Here is an 18254-nt window from a genome sequence, read left to right as displayed (position 1 = left end):
AAGAAGTGGATTCTGGTGCATGGTTTTGAAACCGCAGTCAGAAAAAAAATCACAACCATATCAACATGTTAATAACCCCCGGGGCTGTCGTTTTGGTCAAAAAATGAAAATTCTAAAAGTTCCGTTTTTTCTGCTTTAAACTCTAGGTACACATCCAAAATGTATTACTGAGTTGAAAGAAGTGGATTCTGGTGCATGGTTTTGAAACCGCAGTCAGAAAAAAAATCACAACCATATCAACATGTTAATAACCCCCGGGGCTGTCGTTTTGGTCAAAAAATGAAAATTCTAAAAGTTCCGTTTTTTCTGCTTTAAACTCTAGGTACACATCCAAAATGTATTACTGAGTTGAAAGAAGTGGATTCTGGTGCATGGTTTTGAAACCGCAGTCAGAAAAAAAATCACAACCATATCAACATGTTTATAATCCCCGGGGCTGTCGTTTTGGTCAAAAAATGAAAATTCTAAAAGTTCCGTTTTTTCAGCTTTAAACTCTAGGTACACATCTAAAATGTATTACTGAGTTGAAAGAAGTGGATTCTGGTGCATGGTTTTGAAACCGCAGTCAGAAAAAAATCACATCCATATCAACATGTTTATAACCCCGGGGCTGTCGTTTTGGTCAAAAAATGAAAATTCTAAAAGTTCCGTTTTTTCTGCTTTAAACTCTAGGTACACATCCAAAATGTATTACTGAGTTGAAAGAAGTGGATTCTGGTGCATGGTTTTGAAACCACAGTCAGAAAAAAAATCACAACCATATCAACATGTTAATAATCCCCGGGGCTGTCGTTTTGGTCAAAAAATGAAAATTCTAAAAGTTCCGTTTTTTCTGCTTTAAACTCTAGGTACACATCCAAAATGTATTACTGAGTTGAAAGAAGTGGATTCTGGTGCATGGTTTTGAAATCGCAGTCAGAAAAAAATCACAACCATATCAACATGTTTATAACCCCCGGGGCTGTCGTTTTGGTCAAAAAATGAAAATTCTAAAAGTTCCGTTTTTTCTGCTTTAAACTCTAGGTACACATCCAAAATGTATTACTGAGTTGAAAGAAGTGGATTCTGGTGCATGGTTTTGAAACCGCAGTCAGAAAAAAAATCACAACCATATCAACATGTTAATAACCCCCGGGGCTGTCGTTTTGGTCAAAAAATGAAAATTCTAAAAGTTCCGTTTTTTCTGCTTTAAACTCTAGGTACACATCCAAAATGTATTACTGAGTTGAAAGAAGTGGATTCTGGTGCATGGTTTTGAAACCGCAGTCAGAAAAAAAATCACAACCATATCAACATGTTTATAATCCCCGGGGCTGTCGTTTTGGTCAAAAAATGAAAATTCTAAAAGTTCCGTTTTTTCAGCTTTAAACTCTAGGTACACATCTAAAATGTATTACTGAGTTGAAAGAAGTGGATTCTGGTGCATGGTTTTGAAACCGCAGTCAGAAAAAAATCACATCCATATCAACATGTTTATAACCCCGGGGCTGTCGTTTTGGTCAAAAAATGAAAATTCTAAAAGTTCCGTTTTTTCTGCTTTAAACTCTAGGTACACATCCAAAATGTATTACTGAGTTGAAAGAAGTGGATTCTGGTGCATGGTTTTGAAACCACAGTCAGAAAAAAAATCACAACCATATCAACATGTTAATAATCCCCGGGGCTGTCGTTTTGGTCAAAAAATGAAAATTCTAAAAGTTCCGTTTTTTCTGCTTTAAACTCTAGGTACACATCCAAAATGTATTACTGAGTTGAAAGAAGTGGATTCTGGTGCATGGTTTTGAAATCGCAGTCAGAAAAAAATCACAACCATATCAACATGTTTATAACCCCCGGGGCTGTCGTTTTGGTCAAAAAATGAAAATTCTAAAAGTTCCGTTTTTTCTGCTTTAAACTCTAGGTACACATCCAAAATGTATTACTGAGTTGAAAGAAGTGGATTCTGGTGCATGGTTTTGAAACCGCAGTCAGAAAAAAAATCACAACCATATCAACATGTTAATAACCCCCGGGGCTGTCGTTTTGGTCAAAAAATGAAAATTCTAAAAGTTCCGTTTTTTCTGCTTTAAACTCTAGGTACACATCCAAAATGTATTACTGAGTTGAAATAAGTGGATTCTGGTGCATGGTTTTGAAACCGCAGTCAGAAAAAAAAATCACAACCATATCAACATGTTTATAACCCCCGGGGCTGTCGTTTTGGTCAAAAAATGAAAATTCTAAAAGTTCCGTTTTTTCTGCTTTAAACTCTAGGTACACATCCAAAATGTATTACTGAGTTGAAAGAAGTGGATTCTGGTGCATGGTTTTGAAACCGCAGTCAGAAAAAAAATCACAACCATATCAACATGTTAATAACCCCCGGGGCTGTCGTTTTGGTCAAAAAATGAAAATTCTAAAAGTTCAGTTTTTTCTGCTTTAAACTCTAGGTACACATCCAAAATGTATTACTGAGTTGAAAGAAGTGGATTCTGGTGCATGGTTTTGAAACCGCAGTCAGAAAAAAAAATCACAACCATATCAACATGTTTATAACCCCCGGGGCTGTCGTTTTGGTCAAAAAATGAAAATTCTAAAAGTTCCGTTTTTTCTGCTTTAAACTCTAGGTACACATCCAAAATGTATTACTGAGTTGAAAGAAGTGGATTCTGGTGCATGGTTTTGAAACCGCAGTCAGAAAAAAAATCACAACCATATCAACATGTTAATAACCCCCGGGGCTGTCGTTTTGGTCAAAAAATGAAAATTCTAAAAGTTCCGTTTTTTCTGCTTTAAACTCTAGGTACACATCCAAAATGTATTACTGAGTTGAAAGAAGTGGATTCTGGTGCATGGTTTTGAAACCGCAGTCAGAAAAAAAATCACAACCATATCAACATGTTAATAACCCCCGGGGCTGTCGTTTTGGTCAAAAAATGAAAATTCTAAAAGTTCCGTTTTTTCTGCTTTAAACTCTAGGTACACATCCAAAATGTATTACTGAGTTGAAAGAAGTGGATTCTGGTGCATGGTTTTGAAACCGCAGTCAGAAAAAAAATCACAACCATATCAACATGTTTATAATCCCCGGGGCTGTCGTTTTGGTCAAAAAATGAAAATTCTAAAAGTTCCGTTTTTTCAGCTTTAAACTCTAGGTACACATCTAAAATGTATTACTGAGTTGAAAGAAGTGGATTCTGGTGCATGGTTTTGAAACCGCAGTCAGAAAAAAAATCACATCCATATCAACATGTTTATAACCCCTGGGGCTGTCGTTTTGGTCAAAAAATGAAAATTCTAAAAGTTCCGTTTTTTCTGCTTTAAACTCTAGGTACACATCCAAAATGTATTACTGAGTTGAAAGAAGTGGATTCTGGTGCATGGTTTTGAAACCACAGTCAGAAAAAAAATCACAACCATATCAACATGTTAATAATCCCCGGGGCTGTCGTTTTGGTCAAAAAATGAAAATTCTAAAAGTTCCGTTTTTTCTGCTTTAAACTCTAGGTACACATCCAAAATGTATTACTGAGTTGAAAGAAGTGGATTCTGGTGCATGGTTTTGAAACCGCAGTCAGAAAAAAAATCACAACCATATCAACATGTTTATAACCCCCGGGGCTGTCGTTTTGGTCAAAAAATGAAAATTCTAAAAGTTCCGTTTTTTCTGCTTTAAACTCTAGGTACACATCCAAAATGTATTACTGAGTTGAAAGAAGTGGATTCTGGTGCATGGTTTTGAAACCGCAGTCAGAAAAAAAATCACAACCATATCAACATGTTAATAACCCCCGGGGCTGTCGTTTTGGTCAAAAAATGAAAATTCTAAAAGTTCCGTTTTTTTCTGCTTTAAACTCTAGGTACACATCCAAAATGTATTACTGAGTTGAAAGAAGTGGATTCTGGTGCCTGGTTTTGAAACCGCAGTCAGAAAAAAAATCACAACCATATCAACATGTTTATAACCCCCGGGGCTGTCGTTTTGGTCAAAAAATGAAAATTCTAAAAGTTCCGTTATTTTCTGCTTTAAACTCTAGGTACACATCCAAAATGTATTACTGAGTTGAAAGAAGTGGATTCTGGTGCATGGTTTTGAAACCGCAGTCAGAAAAAAAAATCACAACCATATCAACATGTTTATAACCCCCGGGGCTGTCGTTTTGGTCAAAAAATGAAAATTCTAAATGTTCCGTTTTTTCTGTTTTAAACTCTATGTACACATCCAAAATGTATTACTGAGTTGAAAGAAGTGGATTCTGGTGCATGGTTTTGAAACCGCAGTCAGAAAAAAAATCACAACCATATCAACATGTTAATAACCCCCGGGGCTGTCGTTTTGGTCAAAAAATGAAAATTCTAAAAGTTCAGTTTTTTCTGCTTTAAACTCTAGGTACACATCCAAAATGTATTACTGAGTTGAAAGAAGTGGATTCTGGTGCATGGTTTTGAAACCGCAGTCAGAAAAAAAAATCACAACCATATCAACATGTTTATAACCCCCGGGGCTGTCGTTTTGGTCAAAAAATGAAAATTCTAAAAGTTCCGTTTTTTCTGCTTTAAACTCTAGGTACACATCCAAAATGTATTACTGAGTTGAAAGAAGTGGATTCTGGTGCATGGTTTTGAAACCGCAGTCAGAAAAAAAATCACAACCATATCAACATGTTAATAACCCCCGGGGCTGTCGTTTTGGTCAAAAAATGAAAATTCTAAAAGTTCCGTTTTTTCTGCTTTAAACTCTAGGTACACATCCAAAATGTATTACTGAGTTGAAAGAAGTGGATTCTGGTGCATGGTTTTGAAACCGCAGTCAGAAAAAAAATCACAACCATATCAACATGTTAATAACCCCCGGGGCTGTCGTTTTGGTCAAAAAATGAAAATTCTAAAAGTTCCGTTTTTTCTGCTTTAAACTCTAGGTACACATCCAAAATGTATTACTGAGTTGAAAGAAGTGGATTCTGGTGCATGGTTTTGAAACCGCAGTCAGAAAAAAAATCACAACCATATCAACATGTTTATAATCCCCGGGGCTGTCGTTTTGGTCAAAAAATGAAAATTCTAAAAGTTCCGTTTTTTCAGCTTTAAACTCTAGGTACACATCTAAAATGTATTACTGAGTTGAAAGAAGTGGATTCTGGTGCATGGTTTTGAAACCGCAGTCAGAAAAAAAATCACATCCATATCAACATGTTTATAACCCCTGGGGCTGTCGTTTTGGTCAAAAAATGAAAATTCTAAAAGTTCCGTTTTTTCTGCTTTAAACTCTAGGTACACATCCAAAATGTATTACTGAGTTGAAAGAAGTGGATTCTGGTGCATGGTTTTGAAACCACAGTCAGAAAAAAAATCACAACCATATCAACATGTTAATAATCCCCGGGGCTGTCGTTTTGGTCAAAAAATGAAAATTCTAAAAGTTCCGTTTTTTCTGCTTTAAACTCTAGGTACACATCCAAAATGTATTACTGAGTTGAAAGAAGTGGATTCTGGTGCATGGTTTTGAAACCGCAGTCAGAAAAAAAATCACAACCATATCAACATGTTTATAACCCCCGGGGCTGTCGTTTTGGTCAAAAAATGAAAATTCTAAAAGTTCCGTTTTTTCTGCTTTAAACTCTAGGTACACATCCAAAATGTATTACTGAGTTGAAAGAAGTGGATTCTGGTGCATGGTTTTGAAACCGCAGTCAGAAAAAAAATCACAACCATATCAACATGTTAATAACCCCCGGGGCTGTCGTTTTGGTCAAAAAATGAAAATTCTAAAAGTTCCGTTTTTTTCTGCTTTAAACTCTAGGTACACATCCAAAATGTATTACTGAGTTGAAAGAAGTGGATTCTGGTGCCTGGTTTTGAAACCGCAGTCAGAAAAAAAATCACAACCATATCAACATGTTTATAACCCCCGGGGCTGTCGTTTTGGTCAAAAAATGAAAATTCTAAAAGTTCCGTTATTTTCTGCTTTAAACTCTAGGTACACATCCAAAATGTATTACTGAGTTGAAAGAAGTGGATTCTGGTGCATGGTTTTGAAACCGCAGTCAGAAAAAAAAATCACAACCATATCAACATGTTTATAACCCCCGGGGCTGTCGTTTTGGTCAAAAAATGAAAATTCTAAAAGTTCCGTTTTTTCTGCTTTAAACTCTAGGTACACATCCAAAATGTATTACTGAGTTGAAAGAAGTGGATTCTGGTGCATGGTTTTGAAACCGCAGTCAGAAAAAAAATCACAACCATATCAACATGTTAATAACCCCCGGGGCTGTCGTTTTGGTCAAAAAATGAAAATTCTAAAAGTTCCGTTTTTTCTGCTTTAAACTCTAGGTACACATCCAAAATGTATTACTGAGTTGAAAGAAGTGGATTCTGGTGCATGGTTTTGAAACCGCAGTCAGAAAAAAAATCACAACCATATCAACATGTTAATAACCCCCGGGGCTGTCGTTTTGGTCAAAAAATGAAAATTCTAAAAGTTCCGTTTTTTCTGCTTTAAACTCTAGGTACACATCCAAAATGTATTACTGAGTTGAAAGAAGTGGATTCTGGTGCATGGTTTTGAAACCGCAGTCAGAAAAAAAATCACAACCATATCAACATGTTTATAATCCCCGGGGCTGTCGTTTTGGTCAAAAAATGAAAATTCTAAAAGTTCCGTTTTTTCAGCTTTAAACTCTAGGTACACATCTAAAATGTATTACTGAGTTGAAAGAAGTGGATTCTGGTGCATGGTTTTGAAACCGCAGTCAGAAAAAAATCACATCCATATCAACATGTTTATAACCCCGGGGCTGTCGTTTTGGTCAAAAAATGAAAATTCTAAAAGTTCCGTTTTTTCTGCTTTAAACTCTAGGTACACATCCAAAATGTATTACTGAGTTGAAAGAAGTGGATTCTGGTGCATGGTTTTGAAACCACAGTCAGAAAAAAAATCACAACCATATCAACATGTTAATAATCCCCGGGGCTGTCGTTTTGGTCAAAAAATGAAAATTCTAAAAGTTCCGTTTTTTCTGCTTTAAACTCTAGGTACACATCCAAAATGTATTACTGAGTTGAAAGAAGTGGATTCTGGTGCATGGTTTTGAAATCGCAGTCAGAAAAAAATCACAACCATATCAACATGTTTATAACCCCCGGGGCTGTCGTTTTGGTCAAAAAATGAAAATTCTAAAAGTTCCGTTTTTTCTGCTTTAAACTCTAGGTACACATCCAAAATGTATTACTGAGTTGAAAGAAGTGGATTCTGGTGCATGGTTTTGAAACCGCAGTCAGAAAAAAAATCACAACCATATCAACATGTTAATAACCCCCGGGGCTGTCGTTTTGGTCAAAAAATGAAAATTCTAAAAGTTCCGTTTTTTCTGCTTTAAACTCTAGGTACACATCCAAAATGTATTACTGAGTTGAAAGAAGTGGATTCTGGTGCATGGTTTTGAAACCGCAGTCAGAAAAAAAATCACAACCATATCAACATGTTTATAATCCCCGGGGCTGTCGTTTTGGTCAAAAAATGAAAATTCTAAAAGTTCCGTTTTTTCAGCTTTAAACTCTAGGTACACATCTAAAATGTATTACTGAGTTGAAAGAAGTGGATTCTGGTGCATGGTTTTGAAACCGCAGTCAGAAAAAAATCACATCCATATCAACATGTTTATAACCCCGGGGCTGTCGTTTTGGTCAAAAAATGAAAATTCTAAAAGTTCCGTTTTTTCTGCTTTAAACTCTAGGTACACATCCAAAATGTATTACTGAGTTGAAAGAAGTGGATTCTGGTGCATGGTTTTGAAACCACAGTCAGAAAAAAAATCACAACCATATCAACATGTTAATAATCCCCGGGGCTGTCGTTTTGGTCAAAAAATGAAAATTCTAAAAGTTCCGTTTTTTCTGCTTTAAACTCTAGGTACACATCCAAAATGTATTACTGAGTTGAAAGAAGTGGATTCTGGTGCATGGTTTTGAAATCGCAGTCAGAAAAAAATCACAACCATATCAACATGTTTATAACCCCCGGGGCTGTCGTTTTGGTCAAAAAATGAAAATTCTAAAAGTTCCGTTTTTTCTGCTTTAAACTCTAGGTACACATCCAAAATGTATTACTGAGTTGAAAGAAGTGGATTCTGGTGCATGGTTTTGAAACCGCAGTCAGAAAAAAAATCACAACCATATCAACATGTTAATAACCCCCGGGGCTGTCGTTTTGGTCAAAAAATGAAAATTCTAAAAGTTCCGTTTTTTCTGCTTTAAACTCTAGGTACACATCCAAAATGTATTACTGAGTTGAAATAAGTGGATTCTGGTGCATGGTTTTGAAACCGCAGTCAGAAAAAAAAATCACAACCATATCAACATGTTTATAACCCCCGGGGCTGTCGTTTTGGTCAAAAAATGAAAATTCTAAAAGTTCCGTTTTTTCTGCTTTAAACTCTAGGTACACATCCAAAATGTATTACTGAGTTGAAAGAAGTGGATTCTGGTGCATGGTTTTGAAACCGCAGTCAGAAAAAAAATCACAACCATATCAACATGTTAATAACCCCCGGGGCTGTCGTTTTGGTCAAAAAATGAAAATTCTAAAAGTTCAGTTTTTTCTGCTTTAAACTCTAGGTACACATCCAAAATGTATTACTGAGTTGAAAGAAGTGGATTCTGGTGCATGGTTTTGAAACCGCAGTCAGAAAAAAAAATCACAACCATATCAACATGTTTATAACCCCCGGGGCTGTCGTTTTGGTCAAAAAATGAAAATTCTAAAAGTTCCGTTTTTTCTGCTTTAAACTCTAGGTACACATCCAAAATGTATTACTGAGTTGAAAGAAGTGGATTCTGGTGCATGGTTTTGAAACCGCAGTCAGAAAAAAAATCACAACCATATCAACATGTTAATAACCCCCGGGGCTGTCGTTTTGGTCAAAAAATGAAAATTCTAAAAGTTCCGTTTTTTCTGCTTTAAACTCTAGGTACACATCCAAAATGTATTACTGAGTTGAAAGAAGTGGATTCTGGTGCATGGTTTTGAAACCGCAGTCAGAAAAAAAATCACAACCATATCAACATGTTAATAACCCCCGGGGCTGTCGTTTTGGTCAAAAAATGAAAATTCTAAAAGTTCCGTTTTTTCTGCTTTAAACTCTAGGTACACATCCAAAATGTATTACTGAGTTGAAAGAAGTGGATTCTGGTGCATGGTTTTGAAACCGCAGTCAGAAAAAAAATCACAACCATATCAACATGTTTATAATCCCCGGGGCTGTCGTTTTGGTCAAAAAATGAAAATTCTAAAAGTTCCGTTTTTTCAGCTTTAAACTCTAGGTACACATCTAAAATGTATTACTGAGTTGAAAGAAGTGGATTCTGGTGCATGGTTTTGAAACCGCAGTCAGAAAAAAAATCACATCCATATCAACATGTTTATAACCCCTGGGGCTGTCGTTTTGGTCAAAAAATGAAAATTCTAAAAGTTCCGTTTTTTCTGCTTTAAACTCTAGGTACACATCCAAAATGTATTACTGAGTTGAAAGAAGTGGATTCTGGTGCATGGTTTTGAAACCACAGTCAGAAAAAAAATCACAACCATATCAACATGTTAATAATCCCCGGGGCTGTCGTTTTGGTCAAAAAATGAAAATTCTAAAAGTTCCGTTTTTTCTGCTTTAAACTCTAGGTACACATCCAAAATGTATTACTGAGTTGAAAGAAGTGGATTCTGGTGCATGGTTTTGAAACCGCAGTCAGAAAAAAAATCACAACCATATCAACATGTTTATAACCCCCGGGGCTGTCGTTTTGGTCAAAAAATGAAAATTCTAAAAGTTCCGTTTTTTCTGCTTTAAACTCTAGGTACACATCCAAAATGTATTACTGAGTTGAAAGAAGTGGATTCTGGTGCATGGTTTTGAAACCGCAGTCAGAAAAAAAATCACAACCATATCAACATGTTAATAACCCCCGGGGCTGTCGTTTTGGTCAAAAAATGAAAATTCTAAAAGTTCCGTTTTTTTCTGCTTTAAACTCTAGGTACACATCCAAAATGTATTACTGAGTTGAAAGAAGTGGATTCTGGTGCCTGGTTTTGAAACCGCAGTCAGAAAAAAAATCACAACCATATCAACATGTTTATAACCCCCGGGGCTGTCGTTTTGGTCAAAAAATGAAAATTCTAAAAGTTCCGTTATTTTCTGCTTTAAACTCTAGGTACACATCCAAAATGTATTACTGAGTTGAAAGAAGTGGATTCTGGTGCATGGTTTTGAAACCGCAGTCAGAAAAAAAAAATCACAACCATATCAACATGTTTATAATCCCCGGGGCTGTCGTTTTGGTCAAAAAATTAAAATTCTAAAAGTTCCGTTTTTTTCTGCTTTAAACTCTAGGTACACATCCAAAATGTATTACTGAGTTGAAAGAAGTGGATTCTGGTGCATGGTTTTGAAACCGCAGTCAGGAAAAAAATCACAACCATATCAACATGTTTATAATCACCGGGGCTGTCGTTTTGGTCAAAAAATGACAATTCTAAAAGTTCCGTTTTTTCTGCTTTAAACTCTAGGTACACATCCAAAATGTATTACTGAGTTGAAAGAAGTGGATTCTGGTGCATGGTTTTGAAACCGCAGTCAGAAAAAAAAATCCCAACCATATCAACATGTTAATAACCCCTGGGGCTGTCGTTTTGGTCAAAAAATGAAAATTCTAAAAGTTCAGTTTTTTCTGCTTTAAACTCTAGGTACACATCCAAAATGTATTACTGAGTTGAAAGAAGTGGATTCTGGTGCATGGTTTTGAAACCGCAGTCAGAAAAAAATCACAACCATATCAACATGTTTATAACCCCCGGGGCTGTCGTTTTGGTCAAAAAATGAAATTTCTAAAAGTTCCGTTTTTTCTGCTTTAAACTCTAGGTACACATCCAAAATGTATTACTGAGTTGAAAGAAGTGGATTCTGGTGCATGGTTTTGAAACCGCAGTCAGAAAAAAAATCACAACCATATCAACATGTTTATAACCCCCGGGGCTGTCGTTTTGGTCAAAAAATGAAAATTCTAAAACTTCCGTTTTTTTCTGCTTTAAACTCTAGGTACACATCCAAAATGTATTACTGAGTTGAAAGAAGTGGATTCTGGTGCATGGTTTTGAAACCGCAGTCAGAAAAAAAATCACAACCATATCAACATGTTTATAACCCCCGGGGCTGTCGTTTTGGTAAAAAAAATGAAAATTCTAAAAGTTCCGTTTTTTCTGCTTTAAACTCTAGGTACACATCCAAAATGTATTACTGAGTTGAAAGAAGTGGATTCTGGTGCATGGTTTTGAAACCGCAGTCAGAAAAAAAATCACAACCATATCAACATGTTAATAACCCCCGGGGCTGTCGTTTTGGTCAAAAAATGAAAATTCTAAAAGTTCCGTTTTTTCTGCTTTAAACTCTAGGTACACATCCAAAATGTATTACTGAGTTGAAAGAAGTGGATTCTGGTGCATGGTTTTGAAACCGCAGTCAGAAAAAAAATCACAACCATATCAACATGTTAATAACCCCCGGGGCTGTCGTTTTGGTCAAAAAATGAAAATTCTAAAAGTTCCGTTTTTTCTGCTTTAAACTCTAGGTACACATCCAAAATGTATTACTGAGTTGAAAGAAGTGGATTCTGGTGCATGGTTTTGAAACCGCAGTCAGAAAAAAAATCACAACCATATCAACATGTTTATAATCCCCGGGGCTGTCGTTTTGGTCAAAAAATGAAAATTCTAAAAGTTCCGTTTTTTCAGCTTTAAACTCTAGGTACACATCTAAAATGTATTACTGAGTTGAAAGAAGTGGATTCTGGTGCATGGTTTTGAAACCGCAGTCAGAAAAAAATCACATCCATATCAACATGTTTATAACCCCGGGGCTGTCGTTTTGGTCAAAAAATGAAAATTCTAAAAGTTCCGTTTTTTCTGCTTTAAACTCTAGGTACACATCCAAAATGTATTACTGAGTTGAAAGAAGTGGATTCTGGTGCATGGTTTTGAAACCACAGTCAGAAAAAAAATCACAACCATATCAACATGTTAATAATCCCCGGGGCTGTCGTTTTGGTCAAAAAATGAAAATTCTAAAAGTTCCGTTTTTTCTGCTTTAAACTCTAGGTACACATCCAAAATGTATTACTGAGTTGAAAGAAGTGGATTCTGGTGCATGGTTTTGAAATCGCAGTCAGAAAAAAATCACAACCATATCAACATGTTTATAACCCCCGGGGCTGTCGTTTTGGTCAAAAAATGAAAATTCTAAAAGTTCCGTTTTTTCTGCTTTAAACTCTAGGTACACATCCAAAATGTATTACTGAGTTGAAAGAAGTGGATTCTGGTGCATGGTTTTGAAACCGCAGTCAGAAAAAAAATCACAACCATATCAACATGTTAATAACCCCCGGGGCTGTCGTTTTGGTCAAAAAATGAAAATTCTAAAAGTTCCGTTTTTTCTGCTTTAAACTCTAGGTACACATCCAAAATGTATTACTGAGTTGAAAGAAGTGGATTCTGGTGCATGGTTTTGAAACCGCAGTCAGAAAAAAAATCACAACCATATCAACATGTTTATAATCCCCGGGGCTGTCGTTTTGGTCAAAAAATGAAAATTCTAAAAGTTCCGTTTTTTCAGCTTTAAACTCTAGGTACACATCTAAAATGTATTACTGAGTTGAAAGAAGTGGATTCTGGTGCATGGTTTTGAAACCGCAGTCAGAAAAAAATCACATCCATATCAACATGTTTATAACCCCGGGGCTGTCGTTTTGGTCAAAAAATGAAAATTCTAAAAGTTCCGTTTTTTCTGCTTTAAACTCTAGGTACACATCCAAAATGTATTACTGAGTTGAAAGAAGTGGATTCTGGTGCATGGTTTTGAAACCACAGTCAGAAAAAAAATCACAACCATATCAACATGTTAATAATCCCCGGGGCTGTCGTTTTGGTCAAAAAATGAAAATTCTAAAAGTTCCGTTTTTTCTGCTTTAAACTCTAGGTACACATCCAAAATGTATTACTGAGTTGAAAGAAGTGGATTCTGGTGCATGGTTTTGAAATCGCAGTCAGAAAAAAATCACAACCATATCAACATGTTTATAACCCCCGGGGCTGTCGTTTTGGTCAAAAAATGAAAATTCTAAAAGTTCCGTTTTTTCTGCTTTAAACTCTAGGTACACATCCAAAATGTATTACTGAGTTGAAAGAAGTGGATTCTGGTGCATGGTTTTGAAACCGCAGTCAGAAAAAAAATCACAACCATATCAACATGTTAATAACCCCCGGGGCTGTCGTTTTGGTCAAAAAATGAAAATTCTAAAAGTTCCGTTTTTTCTGCTTTAAACTCTAGGTACACATCCAAAATGTATTACTGAGTTGAAATAAGTGGATTCTGGTGCATGGTTTTGAAACCGCAGTCAGAAAAAAAAATCACAACCATATCAACATGTTTATAACCCCCGGGGCTGTCGTTTTGGTCAAAAAATGAAAATTCTAAAAGTTCCGTTTTTTCTGCTTTAAACTCTAGGTACACATCCAAAATGTATTACTGAGTTGAAAGAAGTGGATTCTGGTGCATGGTTTTGAAACCGCAGTCAGAAAAAAAATCACAACCATATCAACATGTTAATAACCCCCGGGGCTGTCGTTTTGGTCAAAAAATGAAAATTCTAAAAGTTCAGTTTTTTCTGCTTTAAACTCTAGGTACACATCCAAAATGTATTACTGAGTTGAAAGAAGTGGATTCTGGTGCATGGTTTTGAAACCGCAGTCAGAAAAAAAAATCACAACCATATCAACATGTTTATAACCCCCGGGGCTGTCGTTTTGGTCAAAAAATGAAAATTCTAAAAGTTCCGTTTTTTCTGCTTTAAACTCTAGGTACACATCCAAAATGTATTACTGAGTTGAAAGAAGTGGATTCTGGTGCATGGTTTTGAAACCGCAGTCAGAAAAAAAATCACAACCATATCAACATGTTAATAACCCCCGGGGCTGTCGTTTTGGTCAAAAAATGAAAATTCTAAAAGTTCCGTTTTTTCTGCTTTAAACTCTAGGTACACATCCAAAATGTATTACTGAGTTGAAAGAAGTGGATTCTGGTGCATGGTTTTGAAACCGCAGTCAGAAAAAAAATCACAACCATATCAACATGTTAATAACCCCCGGGGCTGTCGTTTTGGTCAAAAAATGAAAATTCTAAAAGTTCCGTTTTTTCTGCTTTAAACTCTAGGTACACATCCAAAATGTATTACTGAGTTGAAAGAAGTGGATTCTGGTGCATGGTTTTGAAACCGCAGTCAGAAAAAAAATCACAACCATATCAACATGTTTATAATCCCCGGGGCTGTCGTTTTGGTCAAAAAATGAAAATTCTAAAAGTTCCGTTTTTTCAGCTTTAAACTCTAGGTACACATCTAAAATGTATTACTGAGTTGAAAGAAGTGGATTCTGGTGCATGGTTTTGAAACCGCAGTCAGAAAAAAAATCACATCCATATCAACATGTTTATAACCCCTGGGGCTGTCGTTTTGGTCAAAAAATGAAAATTCTAAAAGTTCCGTTTTTTCTGCTTTAAACTCTAGGTACACATCCAAAATGTATTACTGAGTTGAAAGAAGTGGATTCTGGTGCATGGTTTTGAAACCACAGTCAGAAAAAAAATCACAACCATATCAACATGTTAATAATCCCCGGGGCTGTCGTTTTGGTCAAAAAATGAAAATTCTAAAAGTTCCGTTTTTTCTGCTTTAAACTCTAGGTACACATCCAAAATGTATTACTGAGTTGAAAGAAGTGGATTCTGGTGCATGGTTTTGAAACCGCAGTCAGAAAAAAAATCACAACCATATCAACATGTTTATAACCCCCGGGGCTGTCGTTTTGGTCAAAAAATGAAAATTCTAAAAGTTCCGTTTTTTCTGCTTTAAACTCTAGGTACACATCCAAAATGTATTACTGAGTTGAAAGAAGTGGATTCTGGTGCATGGTTTTGAAACCGCAGTCAGAAAAAAAATCACAACCATATCAACATGTTAATAACCCCCGGGGCTGTCGTTTTGGTCAAAAAATGAAAATTCTAAAAGTTCCGTTTTTTTCTGCTTTAAACTCTAGGTACACATCCAAAATGTATTACTGAGTTGAAAGAAGTGGATTCTGGTGCCTGGTTTTGAAACCGCAGTCAGAAAAAAAATCACAACCATATCAACATGTTTATAACCCCCGGGGCTGTCGTTTTGGTCAAAAAATGAAAATTCTAAAAGTTCCGTTATTTTCTGCTTTAAACTCTAGGTACACATCCAAAATGTATTACTGAGTTGAAAGAAGTGGATTCTGGTGCATGGTTTTGAAACCGCAGTCAGAAAAAAAAAATCACAACCATATCAACATGTTTATAATCCCCGGGGCTGTCGTTTTGGTCAAAAAATTAAAATTCTAAAAGTTCCGTTTTTTTCTGCTTTAAACTCTAGGTACACATCCAAAATGTATTACTGAGTTGAAAGAAGTGGATTCTGGTGCATGGTTTTGAAACCGCAGTCAGGAAAAAAATCACAACCATATCAACATGTTTATAATCACCGGGGCTGTCGTTTTGGTCAAAAAATGACAATTCTAAAAGTTCCGTTTTTTCTGCTTTAAACTCTAGGTACACATCCAAAATGTATTACTGAGTTGAAAGAAGTGGATTCTGGTGCATGGTTTTGAAACCGCAGTCAGAAAAAAAAATCCCAACCATATCAACATGTTAATAACCCCTGGGGCTGTCGTTTTGGTCAAAAAATGAAAATTCTAAAAGTTCAGTTTTTTCTGCTTTAAACTCTAGGTACACATCCAAAATGTATTACTGAGTTGAAAGAAGTGGATTCTGGTGCATGGTTTTGAAACCGCAGTCAGAAAAAAATCACAACCATATCAACATGTTTATAACCCCCGGGGCTGTCGTTTTGGTCAAAAAATGAAATTTCTAAAAGTTCCGTTTTTTCTGCTTTAAACTCTAGGTACACATCCAAAATGTATTACTGAGTTGAAAGAAGTGGATTCTGGTGCATGGTTTTGAAACCGCAGTCAGAAAAAAAATCACAACCATATCAACATGTTTATAACCCCCGGGGCTGTCGTTTTGGTCAAAAAATGAAAATTCTAAAACTTCCGTTTTTTTCTGCTTTAAACTCTAGGTACACATCCAAAATGTATTACTGAGTTGAAAGAAGTGGATTCTGGTGCATGGTTTTGAAACCGCAGTCAGAAAAAAAATCACAACCATATCAACATGTTTATAACCCCCGGGGCTGTCGTTTTGGTAAAAAAAATGAAAATTCTAAAAGTTCCGTTTTTTCTGCTTTAAACTCTAGGTACACATCCAAAATGTATTACTGAGTTGAAAGAAGTGGATTCTGGTGCATGGTTTTGAAACCGCAGTCAGAAAAAAAATCACAACCATATCAACATGTTAATAACCCCCGGGGCTGTCGTTTTGGTCAAAAAATGAAAATTCTAAAAGTTCCGTTTTTTCTGCTTTAAACTCTAGGTACACATCCAAAATGTATTACTGAGTTGAAAGAAGTGGATTCTGGTGCATGGTTTTGAAACCGCAGTCAGAAAAAAAATCACAACCATATCAACATGTTAATAACCCCCGGGGCTGTCGTTTTGGTCAAAAAATGAAAATTCTAAAAGTTCCGTTTTTTCTGCTTTAAACTCTAGGTACACATCCAAAATGTATTACTGAGTTGAAAGAAGTGGATTCTGGTGCATGGTTTTGAAACCGCAGTCAGAAAAAAAATCACAACCATATCAACATGTTTATAATCCCCGGGGCTGTCGTTTTGGTCAAAAAATGAAAATTCTAAAAGTTCCGTTTTTTCAGCTTTAAACTCTAGGTACACATCTAAAATGTATTACTGAGTTGAAAGAAGTGGATTCTGGTGCATGGTTTTGAAACCGCAGTCAGAAAAAAATCACATCCATATCAACATGTTTATAACCCCGGGGCTGTCGTTTTGGTCAAAAAATGAAAATTCTAAAAGTTCCGTTTTTTCTGCTTTAAACTCTAGGTACACATCCAAAATGTATTACTGAGTTGAAAGAAGTGGATTCTGGTGCATGGTTTTGAAACCACAGTCAGAAAAAAAATCACAACCATATCAACATGTTAATAATCCCCGGGGCTGTCGTTTTGGTCAAAAAATGAAAATTCTAAAAGTTCCGTTTTTTCTGCTTTAAACTCTAGGTACACATCCAAAATGTATTACTGAGTTGAAAGAAGTGGATTCTGGTGCATGGTTTTGAAATCGCAGTCAGAAAAAAATCACAACCATATCAACATGTTTATAACCCCCGGGGCTGTCGTTTTGGTCAAAAAATGAAAATTCTAAAAGTTCCGTTTTTTCTGCTTTAAACTCTAGGTACACATCCAAAATGTATTACTGAGTTGAAAGAAGTGGATTCTGGTGCATGGTTTTGAAACCGCAGTCAGAAAAAAAATCACAACCATATCAACATGTTAATAACCCCCGGGGCTGTCGTTTTGGTCAAAAAATGAAAATTCTAAAAGTTCCGTTTTTTCTGCTTTAAACTCTAGGTACACATCCAAAATGTATTACTGAGTTGAAAGAAGTGGATTCTGGTGCATGGTTTTGAAACCGCAGTCAGAAAAAAAATCACAACCATATCAACATGTTTATAATCCCCGGGGCTGTCGTTTTGGTCAAAAAATGAAAATTCTAAAAGTTCCGTTTTTTCTGCTTTAAACTCTAGGTACACATCCAAAATGTATTACTGAGTTGAAAGAAGTGGATTCTGGTGCATGGTTTTGAAACCGCAGTCAGAAAAAAAATCACAACCATATCAACATGTTTATAATCCCCGGGGCTGTCGTTTTGGTCAAAAAATGAAAATTCTAAAAGTTCCGTTTTTTCAGCTTTAAACTCTAGGTACACATCTAAAATGTATTACTGAGTTGAAAGAAGTGGATTCTGGTGCATGGTTTTGAAACCGCAGTCAGAAAAAAAATCACATCCATATCAACATGTTTATAACCCCGGGGCTGTCGTTTTGGTCAAAAAATGAAAATTCTAAAAGTTCCGTTTTTTCTGCTTTAAACTCTAGGTACACATCCAAAATGTATTACTGAGTTGAAAGAAGTGGATTCTGGTGCATGGTTTTGAAACCGCAGTCAGAAAAAAAATCACAACCATATCAACATGTTAATAATCCCCGGGGCTGTCGTTTTGGTCAAAAAATTAAAATTCTAAAAGTT

Source organism: Crinia signifera, chromosome 19 (assembly GCF_055691185.1).
Source record: "Crinia signifera chromosome 19, ASM5569118v1, whole genome shotgun sequence".
NCBI classification, from domain to species: Eukaryota; Metazoa; Chordata; class Amphibia; order Anura; family Myobatrachidae; genus Crinia; species Crinia signifera.
Note: the sequence above shows the minus strand (reverse complement) of the source record.